This window comes from Vulpes vulpes, chromosome 3 (genome assembly GCF_048418805.1).
Source record: "Vulpes vulpes isolate BD-2025 chromosome 3, VulVul3, whole genome shotgun sequence".
NCBI classification, from domain to species: Eukaryota; Metazoa; Chordata; class Mammalia; order Carnivora; family Canidae; genus Vulpes; species Vulpes vulpes.
Genome location: NC_132782.1, coordinates 112,869,003 through 112,889,063, shown reverse-complemented (window position 1 = coordinate 112,889,063; position 20,061 = coordinate 112,869,003). Strand labels below are relative to the sequence as shown.

General features: G+C 47.0%; 1 long non-coding RNA gene across 2 annotated transcripts in view; it reads right to left on the bottom strand.

Moving 5' to 3' along the window:
• LOC140598097 (uncharacterized) overlaps window positions 1-20,061 on the bottom strand; it is a 53,109-nt gene that overhangs the window by 25,783 nt on the left and 7,265 nt on the right. For both annotated transcript variants that reach the window (XR_012000225.1, XR_012000226.1), the window contains exons 2-3: window positions 16,289-16,379; window positions 13,251-13,372 (exon numbers count right to left, since the gene is read on the bottom strand). This is a non-coding gene — a long non-coding RNA (uncharacterized lncRNA). The remainder of the gene's footprint in view (window positions 1-13,250; window positions 13,373-16,288; window positions 16,380-20,061) is intronic.

The following is a 20,061-nucleotide window of genomic DNA, read 5'->3' as shown; positions in this document are numbered from 1 at the left end:
GTTCCCATGGATCGGTTCAAGGAGCTTCTCGAGGAACGAGACACATTCAGGCAGCGAGTGAAGATAATGGAAGAGTGGAGGCAGCAGGTGACAGCCACAGTACAAAATATGAAGCGTGAGTCACCCCGGCTTCAGGAGCTTCTTCGACAACAGCAGGTGCGGGCTTTAACCAACATCAACGGTGACTCTGAGCTAGAGACGACCTATACGGACGTGATCAGAGATTACAGAGGGAATGAGAACAAGCTAAGGAATCTGGAGAAGGAACTGGCACAAATTCAGCTCAGCATCGGGGAGCTTTGCAACGCCCAGGATCACCTCCTGGGGAAGCCTGACGTGAGTTGCCTCCAGGCCTCCACCGAGTCCTCAGAGTCGGAGGAACCTCTGAAGGCCTTTAAATCGGACTCAGGGACTGAGTCTCCTCCGTGGCTCCAAGAGGAGGTGGAAGAGCTGAGAAAGTCAGTGCAAGACCGAGAGACCACGATTCAAACCCTGCAGGAAGATCACCAGAGATTGATGGATTGCGCTGCTGCCATGTCAGAACTCGAACGCAAAGCACACGAATGCGCCGATTCCGAAATCCAGCAGCTAAGGGAGAAGGAGGAGGTTCTACAGAACTTAATCCAGGCTAAAGAGCTCCTGATCCAGGCGAAAAGCGAGGAGTTGCATTCCTTAATGGAGGACTTCACTGGCCAAGTGAGTGAAAATGAGCTTTTGAGGCAGGCGGTGAGAAACCTGAAGGAGAGGATAGCCGATCTTGAGATGGACGTGTGTCAACTGAAAGAGGAAAAGGAAAAAACAGCGGACTCATCTAGGGAAAAGGAAGCAGAAAGGCAGGCATTGCAAGAGACCAATATGAGGCTTTCGAGGATGTGGCAAGAGGAGGAATCCCGCCACGCTGTGATCAAAGAGAAGGCACTTGCTTTGGAGAAACTACTGAAAGAGCGAGAAGAGGGTGAGGCTGGGGAACTGAATCAGCTTATAGATGCAGTTACATCGGCACAGGAAAAGGCGGTCGTGTTTCAGCAGGAAAGGGACGGAGTCCTGTTGGCGCTGAAACTCAAACAGATGGAAAATGGTGCCCTCCAGGATGAGCTTCAGCAGCTGCGTGACAAGGAATTACACCTAAACCAGGAGCTGGAGAGAACGCATCGCCGCGCTGTAGAATCGGAGGACACTCGTCAGCGTGAGTCTCTGCTGGCAGAAGACAAAGTGGCTAAGCTACGGAAAGAAGTCGCGGTGCTGGAGGAAAAGCTGGCGGTGTCCTCCAATGCCACAGCAAGTGCGACCCACCAGGCCAGTATGCAGGTGGAGTCCCTGCGGGAGCAGCTGCACGTTATCACCCGACAGAAAGAGGAAACCGCGGCGCAGCTTTCTGCCTCGCAGGAACAAGGAAAGCAGTATGCTCAAACACTAGCCAGTCTCAAGTCGGAGGTAGCCGAGTGGTTGGACAAGACAGATACTCTAGAAGGAAAACTGAAGTCCTTACAGGCACGACTAACTAAAACAAACACCGTCTTGGACCTGAAGGAAGACGAACTGGAGGAACTCCGAAAACGAAACGAGGTCCAGCAGGAAGTACTGGATGATACGCAGAAGAAACTGATGAACCTCGTAAGTAGCTCTGAAGGAATGGTGGACAAAACCCTAGTAAGGAGACTCTTACTGGGATGTTTTCGGGCACCTCAGAGGGATCGCCGCGAAGCACTGCAGTTGATGAGTGGCATCCTAGGGATCAAGGAGGAAGACGTGTGGCAGCTTTGCAGTGAAGAGCAAGGTGGGGTTATCAGATGCATGACCGGGGGGCTTGGATCCAAAAGTACCCCCAAGCCCCCCGTGAGGCCAGATCCCCAACCGACGCCCAAGAGCTCCTTTGCGGGGCTTTTTGTCAACTTCCTAGAAGGGGAATCTGATTTAGCTCTTCCGCCACGCAGTCCCTCTGCTCCTGACAAGAAGCCTCCAGATTCGGTAGGAAAAGGAAAAGGCACTAAGGAAAAAGGCCCACCACGGCAGACAATCACCCTGGGATCCACACCCCCAAAGAAAGCTGCGAAGCCCCGCGCCACAGCTGTCTCTCTTACTGACCCACATGGACCGGAAACTGATGGATCACAGCATCTTCTCCTGAATGCTGTCACTAATGCTTTACCCACATACACACCCCTGATACTCGCACCTGCCAGCAAGGTTGGGATTGTGGCCAGAGGCCTCTCAAACCAATAGAGGAGTCTCAGGCCCGAGACCAGACAGCGCGTTGAAGAACACACGTCACTGTGTGTGTACCTTATCCCAAGAGAGCCTTTTGCAAAACGTACCATACATTTGCAGTTTTTGCTTTCAGCTTAATAAACATATTCTTACATTACTTCTTTTAAAGTGTCTTTTACTGACTGCAGACTTTTGTATTTGCAACTTCAAAGAGGGCTTACTTCTCATGAGAGAGGACATGGGTGGGGGTTTCGGTTAGGAGGCTGTGGTCAACGGATACTTCCAATAGTGTTGGTAATGTTTTCTCTCTCTCTTTTTTTTTTTTTTTTAAAACAAGGAGCACGTATCTATGGATACCTCGGGGAATGAAAACATCGACTTGTTTTCATTTTTTTTTTTAAGGTCTTATTTTTTGATTGATGAGAGAGGCAGAGACACCCGCAGAGGGAGAAGCAGGCTCCATGCGGGGGAGCCTGATGCGGGACTCCATCCCAGGACCTTGGGATCAGGACCTGAGCCAAAGGCAGATGCTCAACCACTGAGCCACCCAGGGGCCTCTCAACTGGTTTTAATGTTCCCAAATTGTCAAATACACGAGCGCGTACTCCTTGTATGAGAGAGGAGGTGCATGGCATGCTCGAAAGTACAAGATGAATAAATTTAAAAAAAAAATTCAAGTTCCCATTTCCCAGCTAGGTCCCATTTCTTTTTCCCTTCATTTCTAATTATTTTTCCCCAGGGCTTTTTCTGTTGCCTGGGAAATCCCTCTATGAGTAACCTGACTTCTCTTGGGCCTATTAGAGAGAGATGTCTATGTGGGAGTATGCCATTCTCTGACTTGCTGTTTTGTAACTTTAATCTGCTTTAGAGACCTTTCCAAATGTGAACCCATTCCTACTTAGTCTTTAAAAAGAAACTCAGCAGTTTATGAATGTACCCTGAATTTTTGAAGTAGCTCCCCTTGATCAGCATTTAGGTGGGTCTTCGTGCAGATGTTCATGGTCATCTCCCTTGTTCACTTCCCCAGAAGCCATTCCAAATCTTCATTTGCCGCTCAGGGCTAATTGCTCCATTGTACCCTGGAAACGATCCATTCAGACTTCTTTAAAGATCTCATTCCACTAATTTTCCATTCTACTTTTTCTTCAGCCCTCCAAGTATCTTCATTCTTTCCCTTCCTTTCTGTTCCCACTGCCCTAGTTCACCTACTGCTATCTCTTACTTGGACTCATGCAAGCGACCCCCCAGTGAACTTGTTGGTTCCACTCTTGGCCTCCCTTGAATCTGTTCCCCACCTTGCTGGCAGGGTGAACTAAGGTGAAAATTGGATGTTACTTCCCTGCTGGGCTTACTTTAGGGGGAGTTTAAACTGTAACAGACCATCCAAGCCCGCGCCTTTGGGACCTTCCCAGCAGCCCATTATTCACATAAAGGCTATCCCTCCAGCCACCTGTGAACTCGTGCAAGCTCCCAACAGATTATTAACCCAAAACACTTCGAGTCCAGGAGCCTCATCATCAAGGGGAATGCCTTGAAAAAGCTGCAGACCAGAAGGATTTCCTTTTCCTCCTCTTCACCCATTGGTGAAGACAGCTATTTCCACCCTAAGGTTCACAGGATTCCCGGATGGTGAACACATGAGCTCTCGACAGTAATTTATTAACCACATGTACTCACGACCCAGGGGAGAGTGACACACACCCCATGCAGGGCCACGGGACGGTTGCATCTGGGAACAGAATGAACAAGGGCTGTGGGGGGCAGACGAGAGTGAAGGTGAGCCCTAGATCCTGCAGGAAGCTATGACTGGCTTGCTGGATCATTCCTCAGGCTGTCAGGGAACCGGAGCTTACTATTTATGGATAAACTGTACCTGGTCCCTGCGATAAGGAGTGCTGTTTGGCCAGGGGACCTTATGTGTGGGAGCAGACGGGGAAGGGAACTTGGAATCAGACCTTGGATTTTACCCGAAACCAAGGCAACACTTAATATTGAATCTTCATCCCCGTCTTTACATCCCAGTGGAATCTGACGTCTGGGCATCTCTTCTAACCTGGGACTGAGACTTTTAAGGAGTAGGACAGGTGCTTCCTTAGGAGGTGAGGTGAAGTTGGCCCTTGACCAGGAGGTGGTCATAAACAAAATATATGAGGTCCCACGGATGCTCACTCAGCTGATCCCAAGGGAATCCCGGGCAGCCAATGGGTTTAAGGAAGGGCTGACATCCTTCAGCACCTGCAACCTGGCAACAGACAGTTCACTGAAGAAGCCACTCTGGCTTGCAGGTAGGATATGCAGACTTTGGGTTCATCCTGTGGCAAGAAGACCTTGGTAACTCTCTTAAGCGTGTGGAGGTAGCAAGACGGCAAGAATAGCAGACGTCTGCATCTCAAGGCTCAGAGGCTGTGAGATACTACATTTCCAGAAGAGCCCAGCGCGTGGCCAGCAATCGCTGCTTTAATGGTACATAGCACAGGACCAAGGACGGATATTTCTTGCATTTGGAGCCCACAGACAATGTACGGATACAATGGATGGTCCATGGACTCTAGGAAGTGGGAGAGGAAGTTGCTAAAGGCTTTCCACTCAGAGCACCAAAAGACTATTTTCACTTAAACAGATTCTAGAGCCTTTTGTTGAGGGGAGCCCCACTCAACGTGGTCTCATTCACAAGTAACAAAAAAATGGGCTTAAGTAAAATTTGTAAACAAGAAATATGTCACCCTCCAGGACTCCAGAAATTCTCAAAGAGGTTGGATTGTATGCCTTTTTTTTTTGGAAGATTTTATTTTTTTAAGATTTATTTATCCATCAATCTATCTATCTATCTATCTATTTATTTATTTATTTATTTATTTGCGGTAGACAGCGAGAGCGAGAGGCAGAGACACAGGAGGAGGGAGAAGCAGGCTCCATCCTGGGAACACTACGTGGGACTCGATCCCGGGACTCCAGGATCCCGCCCTGGGCCAAAGGCAGGCGCTAGACTGCTGAGCCACCAAGGGATCCCCAAGATTTTATTTATTTAGTAGAGTGTGAGAGTGAGAGCACAAGGCGGGTTGGGTAGGGGCAGGAGGAGAGGGAGAAGCAGCTCTCTGAAGACCGTGCAACATCCGGTCCCCCTAACCGAACATCCAGTGCTCCTGACTCCACTGGCCTTCCCCCATTAGCATCCTCGTCAGCCGGCATGAGATGGCAAGATGGGTCCCAGCACCTCCAAGAGTACGTCCACTCAATCTGGCAAAAAGGAGAGCTCCTCTGGTCTAGCCACTCCCTTCCATTGGACTCCTGGAATTCATTTTGATTGGACAAACCCAGCAGCACTATCCCAGTTCTGAAGCGTAGTGAGGGTGGCTTTGTGTGTGACTGGCCAGTCCTTGGTATGTTTCCATCCTGTTTCAGGCATGGCCTCACCTGATCCACAACGGATTAAAAGGAGGGTTTAGTTCCCTGTGATAAACGCAGGCTGTTGCAGAATTAAAAACGGCGAATAGACAGAAGAACAAATGTCTCCTTCAGCCTCTTGGGGGAGACGCTTCATGGTTGGCAATGCCTGCTTTTTGCTCCCAATGGTAATGTTCACAAGGGTTTCAAGTTTCAGTTTCTCTTTTCTGGACTTTGTCAGAGGATGCAGATTAGTTGGCGGCGAACTTTCTCGGACGTTGTCTCATGGCGTTCTTTATGACCGCCCCGGTACAGTCTCATGTTTGAAGGCCTCACGTGGCCTGAGAGAGCCAAGCTTCCAGTACCAAACTCCACTCCAGTGTCATCAAGTTCTAGCCCTTCACCAGCAACTTAAATGAGTTGGTCCTGCCTGCACGGGGCCTTTGGGGTGGCCCTCAGGGAAACACTGACCAAAGTCCTCTGAATCACAAGCTGTTTCTGAATCAAGGGCTCAGCAAGGAGCGGAGGTAATAAAGCGACAGATGCTTCTAAAGCGACAGAAGCATATCAACATCTGCCTCCACCTTCTTCCAAGTACTCTCAACCTCACCATCCACACAACTAGGGGTTGACTTCAACTAGTCTATTCTGGAGAAAGTTCCATGTGCACTTGGGAAGAAGGTGTATTCAGTTGCGTTTGGATGTACAGTTCTATAAATATCTGTGAAATCCATCTGGTCCGGTGTATCATTTAAAGCTCTTGTTTCTTTGGAGATGTTGTGCTTAGAAGGTCTGTCATTTGCAGAAAGTGCCGTGTTGAAGTCTCCCAGTATAAGTGTATGATTACCTAAGTGTGTCTTTACTTTGGCTATTAATTGATTCATATACCTGGCAGCTCCCACGCTAGGGGCATAGATAGTCATGAGTGTTAGGTCCTCTTGTTGGATAGATCCTTCAAGTATGATACAGTGTCCCTCTTCATCTCCTACTACAGTCTTTGGGATAAAATTTCACTTATCTGATAGGAGGATTGCCACCCCTGCTTTCTTCTGAGGACCACTGGAATGGTAAATGGTTCTCCAACCTTTCATTTTCATGCTTAGGGGTCCTTAGGTCAGAAATGAGTCTCTTGGAGACAGAAGATAGATGGGTCTTCCTTTTTTATCCAGTCTGAAACCCTGAGTCTCTTGATGGGATCATGAAGCCCATTCACTTTCAGAGTGCATATTAAAAGATAGGAATTTCGTGTCATCATAATGCCTATCCAGTCCCTCTCTTTCTGGATTTCTTTGGGCGTCCTCTTTCTTTTACTCAGTCCCCTTTAATATTTCTTGCGGAGCTGGTCTGGTGGTCACATATTCTTTCAGTTTCTGCCTATCTTGGAAGCTCTTTATCTCTCCTCCTATTCTGAACGAGACCCTTGCTGGATAAGATATTCTTGGCTGCATGTTCTTCTCATTTAGGACCCAGAATACATCCTGCCCGCCCTTTCTGGCCTGCCAGGTCTCTGGGGAGAGGTCTGCTGTTAATCTAATATTTCTCCCCATTTAAGTTAGGGATCTCTTGTCTCTTGCTGCTTTCAGGATTTTCTCTTTATCTTTGGAATTTGAAAGTTTCGCTATTAAATGTCAAGGTGTTGAACGGTTCTTATTGATTTCAGGTGGGGACCTCTCTATCTCCCAGATCTGAATGCCTGTTTCCCTCCCCAGATTAGGGAAGTTCTCAGCTATGATTTGTTCAAATATGCTTTCTGGTCCTCTGTCCCTCTCAGCGCCCTCTGGAACCCCAACTAAATGTAGATTTCTCCTTCTGAGGCTGTCATCTATTCCCTTTAACCTTTCCTCATGGTATTTTCATTATTTTTCTCTTTTTTCCTCAGCTTCCTTCCTTGCCATCAACTTGTCCTCTAAGTCACTCGCTCGTTCTGGGATTGAGCCCCACATCAGGCTCCCTGCTCAGTGGATGGGTGGGGTGTCTTCTTCTCCCTCTGCCTATGCCCCTCCCCTTGCTTTTATTTTTTTTCTCTCTCTCAAATAAATAAACTTTTTAAAATAAACGCATAATGTTTTTTTTAGCATAAGACTTGGGATTTTCTTTAAATCACTAATTCACGGCTGCCTGGGTGGCTCAGCGGTTGAGCATCTACCTTGGGCTCAGGTCAGGATCCTAGGGCCCTGGGATCAAATCCCACATCGGGCTCCCCACAGGGAGTCTGCTTCTCCCCCTGCATAGGTCTCCACTTCTCTCTCGGTCTGTCATGAATAAATAAATAAAATCTTTTTAAAAAATCACTAACTTAAAAAGAGGTAAAGGAGTATAGGTGAGAAACCTTGGCCTTGGGCTTGAGGCCAGGGTTCAAATGTCAGCTCCACCTCTTCCTCGACAGGTGCCTGGAGAGAAATTAGCTTAACTGCTTTGAGCCTCGGTTTCCCCACCAGAATTCTTGAGTCTGCTCTGAGGACCAAATGAGATGATCCAAGTGAAGTATTTCACATGGTGCTACAAAAGCTCCTCGGAGAGATTCACAAACTCATCATCTACAACTGTGCAAACTCCTTAAAACCTGGACTCAGGATGGACCCTATAATATCTCATTTGTAGTATGCGACTAACTTCAGCCTTCCATTCATTCACTCAAAGAATATTTACTATGCATGTGCTCTGGGTCGGGTACCCTTCTATGCCTTGGAGATAAAGAAGTAGACAAAATATACATTAAAAACCTAGATGATGAAACTACTGTAGGTCATATCTTTCAAGTGTTCAGGGAATGCCGTTAACGAATAGAACAGTCACAAGGCAGGGTGTATTTCATTGTGAAGACTGCTCGACAGGCTAGAATGAGGATCCCAAGGCCAGCAAGAAAGTGGGCGGGGAGGAGGGTCAAAAGGAAGAGTCCCCTCAGATGAGGTCTCTGGAAATCAGACTGGCCCCTACTGAATGCCACCTCTGAATCTACCCGGCTCTGTCCTCTGCTCCAAGCCAGAGGACATGATGGCTTGCCTGATGTCATGCAGCTTTCTCGTGACTATCATTGGAAAGTTGACTTCAAAATATTTACTTGGGAGAAAATCCTCATCCTGAGGAAAAATACACAGTAAGTTCTCTAGGTATGTATTCACTCATACAACTTATGGATCATCTTCATGTAGGAGTACTAGGCCTCAAAAGGCAACGGGGTAGATTTCAAGGTTTTAAATCAGGAACAATACGGTCAGGAGTGTATTTTTCAGGTGACTTTGGACAGCAGGGTTGGTGGTAAAGGGCAGTCCCTCTGGAGCCAGAGAATGGGGTTCAGATCCCAGTTCCACCACGTGTCTGCTGTGAACTCCTGGAAGTCACTAAACTCCCTGGGCCAAGCTTTCTCATGTGCACAGTAGACAAAATGACCGCACCTCACGGGGCTGTGAGGATTAATGAGGAAATAAATGCACGAGTGACACGCACAATGGCCTGCCTTGGTAAGAGCCATGGGCGGGCTTTTATAAGTGTGAAAGCCACACACACACAGACACACAGACATGCACACACACAGAAACACACATATTCAGAGACACACAAACACACACACACTGAGACAAACACACAAACATACAGACACACAAGGACCCGCACACAGACACAAGAGACACACACACAGACACAAAGACACAGAGAGAGACACAATTACTCATATGCAGACACACACACACACACACACACACACACACAGCCCTGCTCCCCCTTCTGCATACCCAGCCTGGTCACCCCCCGGCCATCTGAGCACATACTCTCCATCTGTCGTGTCCAATCACTCACTCAGCCCTGATGACTATTCTTGAATGCATTCTCTCCTCAGCTCACCAACTGCACAGACTGGCCTTTCTGGCCTTTTCAAATGACACACCGAGTACTGCCTGCAGTAGCTCCTCACACCCCTTAGGCCTGGCAAGAAACAAGGCTCCCTACAACCCGGTGACTTGTTCGGCATCGCCCCCCCATGTTTCCTTTCAACACCCCCATGTCCACTTGTACTTATATTCCAGGAACACAGAACCACTGATTTAAAGGGGGAAAAAAAGAGACAAAGAGAAAGACAGTTGCTGGTGTCCAGAATCCGCTGGTGGCTTCGCAGGTGCTGGCTGGCTAAAGGAAAAGCAGGGGTCAGGAGGACACAACCGTTTCTGACTTGAGCAACTACACAGGGAAGAGCCCCACACACATAGATAGCATCAAGTGATGGGAAGCAGGGATAGGGCAGTGGGGGGTGGGGGCGTCGCCCCCGCCCCCCCGCCTAGCATGAAGGGGGCAGGAGGCATGAGCAAGCATTTCTTTGTGGGAGGGGACCCCTGAGGGCAAGTGTCAGAACTGTGAGATCCAGTTAGCCCCAACCCAGGTGGCAAATCTCAGGGGATCTAGTGTGGGGGAAAGGAGGGGAGGGAGGGGGGGGACAGGATAACAGACACAAAGACCGTTTCCTGACACATCAGAGGAGATAAGCTCACCCACCTCAACCGTTCATGTTCAGAATCCCCACACATGCCGGCCTGTCTGCAGAGCACGAGGACGGACGATCTATCTGAAGGGATCTGGAGGAAATGCTGAGGGCATACGGGGACATAACTTTTGCAAGGAAACTCGAAAGCACCCTTCAAGAACTGTACTCACACGATATGAAAGGCTAAGGATGGTCTAAAATCCCCAAAGACAATGAGAACAATTAAAAGCAAATCAGGGACAGTATGTGATCCTACATCTCCTATAGGACTTCTTACTTTATCAAACAGAGCTTTCCCCCTTGGGCCACCTGGGTAGCTCAGTCAACTGAGAGGCTGACTCTTGATTCTGGTTCAGATCATGATCTCGGGGTCCTGGCATCTAGTCTCAAGATGGGCTCCATGCTCAGGGAGGAGTCTGCTTCAGGATTCTCTCTATCTCCCCCTCTGCCCCTCCCCCTGGCTCACTCTCTCTCAAATAACTTTTAAAATCTAAAAAAAAAAAAGAAATGATTCACAAAGGGCTTTCCCATGCATCAGCCACTTGACCTTCATTAGAATTCTGAGTAAGGGGTCACTGTGGAGGGAAAGCTTCCAGAAGGCACACCTGGAGCTTCTAAGGAACAGATACCTTCTTTCTCGGCCTTGGCAAAGAAGCAAAATGGCTGTGGCATGTGACACTTAGGATTTTATTCTCGGATTCCCTAAAGCCTTCTGACACTGCACTTGCCAGGAACTTATGTGTCATACGAGACATATAAGACGGGGCCTCGCTACTGGAGGGCGGCCAGGGGCAGTGGTGAGAAAGGGCATCACTGGGACTGAAAGGCTGGCCATGGCACAGGCTGCCCGACTCGAGACCCATCCCCGCCTACTTGATCCTTCGGTTGTGTGGAAACAGAATTCAGGAGACACCAAGAAGCCAAGGTCCCTCAAAGGGGTTCAGTCCGCCTTTATTCTGCTTGTGGCTGTGTCAGCTTTCCTGGGTCCTACTAGGGTCCACTGCCTTAAGGTGGGAGACTTCAACTGCCCCAACAGTCTAGGGCCCCTGAGATCTTATAGGACGAGCTCCCACGACTGTGGCAGCAAAAAGCCTGTGACCTGCAGCTAAGCCCCTGCTGGTGCCGCCAGGGGACCATCCGAGGTGGAAGGTGCATGAGACAACAAGACTGGCAGATGCAATTTTCCCCACTCTGTTACAGAAGTACGTGTATCTCAACACAGGTCTCAGCAAACTTGCTGTAAAGGGCCAGAAAGTATTTCAGCCTTTGCTGGCCAGACGGCTTCCATCTGACCTACTCAACCTGGCTGCTGTGGTAGTAAAGCAGCGATAGGGAAGATGTAGGTCAATGGCAGTGGCCGTCTTCCAATAAAGCTTTACTTACAAAAATAGGTTGTAAGCTAAATATGGCCTACTGGGCTTGGGCTCCAAAGAGCAAACAGGATGTTTTTTTCCCCAAGAAACCTAGATTTGGGGCACCTGGGTGGCTCAGTGGTTGAGCATCAGGCTTTGGCTCAGGGCATGATCCCGGGGTCCTGGGATCGAGTCCTGCATCAGGTTCCTGCAGGGACCCTGCTTCTCCCTCTGCCTGTCTCTCTCCCTCTCCCTGTGTCTCTCATGAATAAATAAATACAATTTCAAAAACAAAAAACCCACAAACTTTGACTTGTTAAAAATTCTTTGGACCAATATACTATTCAAACAAAACAAAAACTCCACAAAATCTTCCAGACCCTCCCTGTGTTATTCACCTCCCTCACTCCTGACAGAGAACCTTTTTCTTGGAAGGGGTACCTAGTCTCGGCATACCTTGCTTAGGAATAAAACTCTCAGATTTATTAATTACTAACCCACCTACATGACAGAGGGGGAGAAACCAAATCACGAGATCAGGTCAAAAGGGTGTCAGGCCCGAAGGAGGCATTTCTCCAGTGGCTTCTGTTACCACGGTCCACATTCTGCCACTGTGCTTTGTCCCGGTTCCTTCCCCCACAGCATGGTCTCTGAGGTACACAGGCACCACTGCCCCACGAACGGCAAAGACTCCTCACCGAACAACCACAGGGCTCCATGCAGAGAACAGGAGCCGAGCCTGGACGTGGCGGAGCTATAGTCCACAGTTTGTTCCAGGCATCAATGCCACTGGCCGCCCAATCTGGGGAAGACACAGGCTCCTGCAGCACCCCCTTTCCCGATCTCTAACCCTTCCACCCCAGAGCTCTCACGTTAATTCATGAGGTCGCGTACGTACAAGCACTTCATAAACGTTAGCTATCTTATCCTGAATGAATAGTGCAGAGGCAAACAATGAATACTCCGGCTGTGCTGAGGCTGCTGGGTTCTCGCCTGAATAGCAGAAAGGTTGGGCGCACTCATGACCAAAGACTTCCTTATCAGGTGAACTGATTAGGGACAAAATGCCTATGCGGGTGCTGTTAGGCCCACACACTGATTTTTCTTGGTGTACGTCTGCAAGAAACCTGGGGAAACGCACGTACCCATCACTGCCACATGACAGACCTGATAGAAGAACTGAGAAAAATCCGTACGAACCTACAAAAAGGCAGGTGCAATCGGTGAAGGTGTCGGAGGGAAAAGGTGGGCAGCTACGATTCTAGCCGGGAATCAAAGACCGGTGCTCGGTCCTGGTTCCGCCACTAACGGGACCGTCCCCTTTCCTGTGAGTGAGTGTAATGATACCTGTTCTTGATCCCTAACACAGCAGGTGGGGGATCACATCAGGGAATAGCTACAAAAAGGCTTTCTGTCATAGTACCTTCACCCAGCCTCGCTCATCTCCAAACTGTACCGAACACACTGTCTTGATGACAATAAAATCTCAGTTACTGTCAAGATGGCCAATGCATGGGCTGTCAGTCTCAGCAATTCCACTGGCAGGGTTCTTCCACACGTGCACACGAAATGTATAGGAGGAGTGTGCACAGGAGCCCTGTTTCTAACACCAAAGAATGACCAGCAAGGCGCACATCCTCCACTATGGCCCTAGAGACATCACGTAGGCGGCTGATGGTGGCAGCAGCTGCAAGCAGCTGGCGATGGGGCGAGAGACAGGCAGCCGGTCACTGGATTCCCTCTGAATATATTTTTAACATTCTTGAGCCACGCAGGCACCTTCACAAAACAAAACAATTCGGCAAATAAGAAGGGGGGTTTTAATTTACCTTTAATCTCCAGAAGGTGCTATCCACGCCAGCCCCAAGATTAGGAATCTGACAGTGACATTCTGTCTTCCGTAGAAATGCCTTGATAAGCTGACTGACGCCATGGACTCGAGCAAAATAACCTGAAAGAGAGACAGACACAAGCTATGGCTCACGGAGGTCAGATATAATCCCTGCAAAGCCCACCCCAGGAGAACAGCAAAACAGGACACTTCTGTTCTTCTTCAGGGTCAGCGCTTTATCTGTGAAATTCACAAGAGAAACAGTGCTTTCAAATTCTATCCCTTTTTAAAGCTGTTTGAACCAAAGCAAATACAATCTATTTAATAGTGGAATTACCTATCTTAAAAATAAACTCTCCCATAATTTCACTTAGGAAAGACAAGTGTTTTGCATCAACACATCAGATCGAAATGTTCCTCTTGAAAATGTGCTTTCTCGTAGCCAGGTGAAAGCCACTTAAGCCTCTGCTAAACGTTGAAATGGCAAGATCATGACAAAATAGTATTTTGGGGTCATGAAATTGGCCAGGTAAGTATCAAAGCAAAAACATGTAACGGGGAGGTGGGGTGGGGGGGGCGGGTAATTCTTATCGTGTTCCCTTCATCTCCATCCTGAGTGGGTAAGAGCCTCTATGTTTATAAAATGTCCTCAGAGATTGGGGGAGGGAAAGGCACCACGCAAATGTTGCTAAAAAAATTAACTTGTTCAGCATAGGAGATGGGAAATCGAAGAGGGGGAAAGGAATACAATCGGCATTCTAAAGCCCTGCCGCTGAAAGGATGACTGTCCTAAGAACCACATTTCAGTGGCATTTAGAGACTTACAGCAATTGGACATAGGAATTCTATGTCTACTGATTCTCCTGTAAATGATTTGAGTTTGTATTTTATGCATCCAGTAAATCATTTTCCCTGTGTGTTAAAGAATATCATCCACACACAGTTTGGCTATTGTGGACACTGCTGCTAGAAACATCGGGGTGCAGGTGTCCCGGCGTTTCATTCCATCTGTATCTTTGGGGTAAATCCCCAACAGTGCAATTGCTGGGTCGTAGGGCAGGTTTATTTTTAACTCTTTGAGGAACCTCCACACAGTTTTCCAGAGTGGCTGCACCATTTCACATTCCCACCAACAGTGTAAGAGGGTTCCCTTTTCTCCACATCCTCTCCAACATTTGTGGTTTCCTGCCTTGTTAATTTTCCCCATTCTCACTGGTGTGAGGTGGTATATCATTGTGGTTTTGATTTGTATTGGAAGGAGCCTCAGTGTTCATCGAAAGATGAATGGATAAAGAAGATGTGGTTTATGTATACAATGGAATATTACTCAGCCATTAGAAACGACAAATACCCACCATTTGCTTCAACGTGGATGGAACTGGAGGGTATTATGCTGAGTGAAGTAAGTCAATCGCAGAAGGACAAACAGTGTATGTTCTCATTCATTTGGGGAATATAAACAATAGTGAAAGGGAATATAAGGGAAGGGAGAAGAAATGTGTGGGAAATATCAGAAAGGGAGACAGAACATAAAGACTCCTAACTCTGGGAAACGAATAGGGGTGGTGGAAGGGGAGGAGGGCGGGGGGTGGGGGTGAATGGTTGACGGGCACTGAGGGGGGCACTTGACGGGATGAGCACTGGGTGTTATTCTGTATGTTGGTAAATTGAACACCAATAAAAAATAAATTTATTTTAAAAAAATTTAAAAAGAAAGGAAAAAAAAAAGAATATCATCCACAGCAGACTGGATGCTGGGGAAACAATTTTATAGATGCTCAAAAGATGCTCACCACAGACTGTTTGGGAAGGACTCTCCTAGGAAGCTCCAGTCTGGAGATGCCAGCCCAGGGAGAGGAGGAAGGAAGGACACACGCCTGCCATGCTTCCTGGGGCACCCAGCTCCTGGAGCCCCATAGAGGGGCCCTGGCTCTGTAGCATCTCTTAGGGAAGCTGCCTCAACGGCATGGGATGGAGGCCTGAGGGAGGCCTCTTAGCCAGGCCTTGCCCCATCTTCCTGATGCCTCAAAGTAACTACCCTGCCCCTATTCCCAGGCACCACCACTTCAAAATCGCTTTGCATTTCTTATAGAACCCACCCAGAGGATCCAGCTCTAGGGCCCACGTTTCCTGCACACACAAAAGCTACAGTGATTTGGTTAATTTCTCAATCTCCCTGGGACTAAGTCACCCTGTCATCTCAACTCCTTTCCCTGCCTGGATAGAAATGACTTGCAGAGACTAATAGTGTTACCATCAACGGTACCAAGGCAAAAAAAGTAATTCCTTACTTGGACAGGTCACAGTAAAAGATAATATAAGTGACTTTTAGACACGTAAAAACGATCTTCACCTTCACCCCAAAATAGGAGGAATATAAAATAAAATTATTGTAAGATACCATTTTTCACATATCAGATGAACTAAGATGAGAAGTTTCATGATACGCTATGTTGGTGAGCACGTTGGGAAAGAAGCACTTCCAGAAACCACTGGAAAGAGTGAACACTGGAACTCTTTTTTTTTTTTAATTTTTATTTATTTATGATAGTCACAGAGAGAGAGAGAGAGGCAGAGACACAGGCAGAGGGAGAAGCAGGCTCCATGCACCGGGAGCCCGATGTGGGATTCGATCCCGGGTCTCCAGGATTGCGCCCTGGGCCAAAGGCAGCCGCTAAACCGCTGTGCCACCCAGGGACCCCTGGAACTCTCTTTTTAAGAGGGAATCCCTTGGTGCACCTGGGTGGCTCCGTCAGCTCAGTGTCTGCCTTCAGCTCGGTCATGATCTCCAGATCATGGGATTGAGCCCCGCATCGGGCTGTCTGCTCAGTGGGGAGTCTGCTTCTCACTCTCCCTCAGTCCCTCCCCTCTTCTCTGTGCTCTCACTCTCTCTCTCTCTCTCTCTCTCTCTCTCAAAAGAAAAAAAAATCCTCAAGAAAAATTATACAAAGAAGAAAAAAAAAAAAAAGAATCCCGAAAACGTCAGGTCTCTTTGCTAAGGAGGGGATATTCGGGAAGAAGGGGGAGGTCACTTGCCTCTGTTAATTTCGGGAGCCTTCTCTCCTTAGACAGTCTTGCAAAATGCTGGATATGAGGGTCTTGCCAGTAGCCAATGCTTACTGTAAACCTGGAAGGGATGAAAGGAGGCAGGTGAGTAGAGGTCAGTAGGTTCAGGCCCATTTTCAGGAACCAGGTCAAGCAGGAAAGTCATCTACCTCAAAAGGCCAACACGTACACATCTGGCCCTCCATTACACATGTCAACAGACTCAGCCATCCGTCTTGCTGCTCACACACACACAGCCCCTCACCCTCCTCACAGCGGCCATTTCCTCCCTCTCTTTATTCATATGGCTAACTCCTTTCCCAGGACCCTAGAGAGCACATAACCTCACTTCATACCTCACCTAGGAGACCTGCCACCACTCATTCACTCCGCAGCAAACTCACTGGTGAGAGCCACTCAGACAACTCTGCTCAACCAGAAGTTCTGTGTCCATAGGAAAGGAGACCGGAACCGTTGCGTAAAACTAACCACTACCTAAGGATTTCCCTCGACTCTGTAGTAGATACCAGTCATTCCACGTCCCTCGAGGAGATCACGGTGGAAAAAAACCAGGAACAAATAAACACAACAGCTACAACCGAGAAAGTGTTAGAGTAGCCTACAATCTCTCGCCTACACTGCAACCTGGAAAAGGCTCTGGGAACCTAAACGGTTCCCAGCCTACACCACAAGGAATCAAAATTTTAGTGTTCTGAGGCACGGAGCTGAAGCCTGGTTTACCACTGAAGGTTTTCTGGCAACCAGGAGTGGAGCCAGCCTTAGGACAATAGGAAGTAAAGGCAGGAGCCTGGATCCCTAAGGCCACACCATGCCACTATGGGCCTGGAGTCTACTCTACCCGTCAATGGATATCTGTGAATTTAAACATGTCTTTTTTTAAAATTATTTATTTATGATAATCACAGAGAGAGAGAGAGAGAGAGAGGCAGAGACACAGGCGGAGGGAGAAGCAGGCTCCATGCACCGGGAGCCCGATGTGGGATTCGATCCCGGGTCTCCAGGATCGCGCCCTGGGCCAAAGGCAGGCGCCGAACCGCTGCGCCACCCAGGGATCCCTAAACATGTCTTTAGCTATTAAACCTAATAGAAGGGAGCCTGGGTGGCTCAGTCGGTTGAGTGACCACTCTTGGTTTCCCTTCAGGTCATCACCTCGGGTCCTGGGATCGAGCCCCACATAGGTTCCACACTAATCAGGGAGTCTGCGCCAAGAAAAAAAAAAAGCTGAAAAAAAGAAAAAAAGAAAAAAAAAAAGCTGTGTGATTTTGCATTCCCATCAGCAATAAATAAAAGTTCCTGTTCCTGCACATCTTTGCCAGCAGTTGTTTTCACGGTTTGTTGATTTTCACCATTCTGATCACTGTATACTGCTAAATTGTTTCATTTGCAATTCCCTAATGACATATGATGTGGATCATCCTTTTATTTGTGTACATTATTTAGTAAGGGGCCAGTTGAGATCTTATGCCCATTTTTTAATTGAGTTGTTCATTTTCTTATTTTGAATTTTAAGAATTCTTCACATAATTTCACAGTCCTTTAACAGACATGTCTTTTTTTTTTTTTAAAAAACTAAGCTCTAGACCCAGCATGAGGGTTGAACTCACAATTCCAAGATCAAGAGTTGCATGTGGTTCTAGGGTACCTGGGTGGCTTAGTCCATTAGTGTTTGTGAGATTGACTCCAGTGTCAGGTTCCAAGGTGGTCATGATGCCTGCTTAGGATTCCCTTCTCCCTCTCCCTTGGGTCTTCCTTTTCAAGTAAATAAATATAAATCAATCAATCAATCAATCAATCGCATTCTAGTTAGTGAGCCAGCCAGGCACCCTTATTAGATATGTCATTTGCAATTTTTTTCTCATAGCCTCTGTCTTGTCTTCTAATTGTTTGACAGTTTCTTTTGCAGTGTAGAAGTTTGTAATGCTAATGAAGTCCAGCTTTTCATTTCTTTCTTTTATGAGTTGTGTATTTGGTGTTATATCTAAAAAATAATCACCAAACCCAAGATCATCTACGTAATCCCCTGTATTATCTACCAGGATTTTTTAGTTTTATCATTTACAGTTAGGTTTAGAATTCATTTTGAGTTAATTTTCTAAATGGTGTAAAATCTGTATCTTTTAAATTTTTTTTATTTATTTATTCATGAGAGACACGGAGATAGAGAAGGAGAGACTTAGGTAGAGAGAGAAGCAGGCTCCATGCAGGGAGCCTGATGTGGGACTTGATCCCGAGACTCCAGGACCATGCCCTGGGCCAAAGGCAGGCACTTAACTGCTGTGCCATCCAGGGATCTCCTTATTACTTTTTTAGAGTAATCTCTGTACCCAATGTGGGACTCAAACTCATGTCCCTGAGATCAGGAGTGGCATGCTCTACTGACTGAGCCAGCCAGGGACCCTTGCAAGTATTTAAAAGGAAATCTCAGACATTACAACATTTCACCCATAAATAGTTTAGTTTCTAAAAGATGAACAGATCTTGACAATCTCTATTTAAACCATCATTGAGAAACTATTCCCACTCAATAGAGGCCCTCTCTCCCACAGGAGGGAAGTTTAACTGAGAACATGGGAGCTGCTTTTCACTTGCTCTGAAGGCAATCAGGACTTGCTTAATAACTTCTCAAGATGGCTAAGAGGACTCTCTTGGGTTCCTCTTTGTGGTATTCGATTATGAGAAAAACAGGCAACCCAAATGTATCATAATGAGAGGTCCTGGAGGGATGCCAGTTCCCTGTAACAATCAGCAGAGCAATTCATTAATAAAGTGAAACTACATGATCACCCTCTGTAGTTTTAACAAGGCCCAGAGTGATTCACTCACTAAGAGTTCAGTGACAACAGTTAATTGGATAGTTTTCTGGAAGCCACTAAAAAACAAAGTAATAATTGTCATCATATTCTAATGTGATTGTATAGAGCATTCTCCCAGGAGCTAATGTGCCCTTATTTACCTACCAGCTGGTTTTATTTTTTATGAAGATTTTTAATTTTTTTATTGATTCATGAGAACACACACAGAGAGAGAGAGGCAGAGAAACAGGCAGAGGGAGAAGCAGGCTCCATGCAGAGAGAGCCCAATGCGGGACTCGATCCTGGGTCTCCAGGATCACTCCCTGGGCTGAAGGCAGCGCTAAACCACCAAGCCACCCGGGCTGCCCTACCAGCTGGCTTTAAATTTTTGTTCTTGAAATAAAGTGTAATATGTAAATGGTTTATACTAAAATCATAGGCATTTTGTAATAATTCACTCCCTCAACATTCCTGCTTCATAATGTTTATTTCTAATTAGCATTTGACCATCACATTTCCATAACTGCTAGGATGCAGAGTGACCTAGAAATTTAATATTCCTATTCTATTTTCTTCTCCATTTGATACTTTATTTACTCTTGATGAGGAATTTTCTTTCCTTTTCCTTTGTTGCCATCCATTCTATCTCTTGATCCTCCTTCTGGAGTTATTCTAAAGTAGCAACTGTGTATTCCAACACACACGGCCCTCCCTCATCGTCAATAAATGTACATTTCTGTGAAAGGTTCTTTTATGGCTGGTTAATACTTCCCATAGTTTATCATTGATAAAAGCCTACCTAACTAACCAAATGTTATTGCAACTAGAATTCCTGGTACATTAAGCTACTGTTTATCACCTGAAAATTCCCAAGTTGACATTTAAATTAACGTGCTTCCAAAACTGGTTTTGTCCTTATTTCCATGTGGGGATGTTGGCTCTTTAACCCTT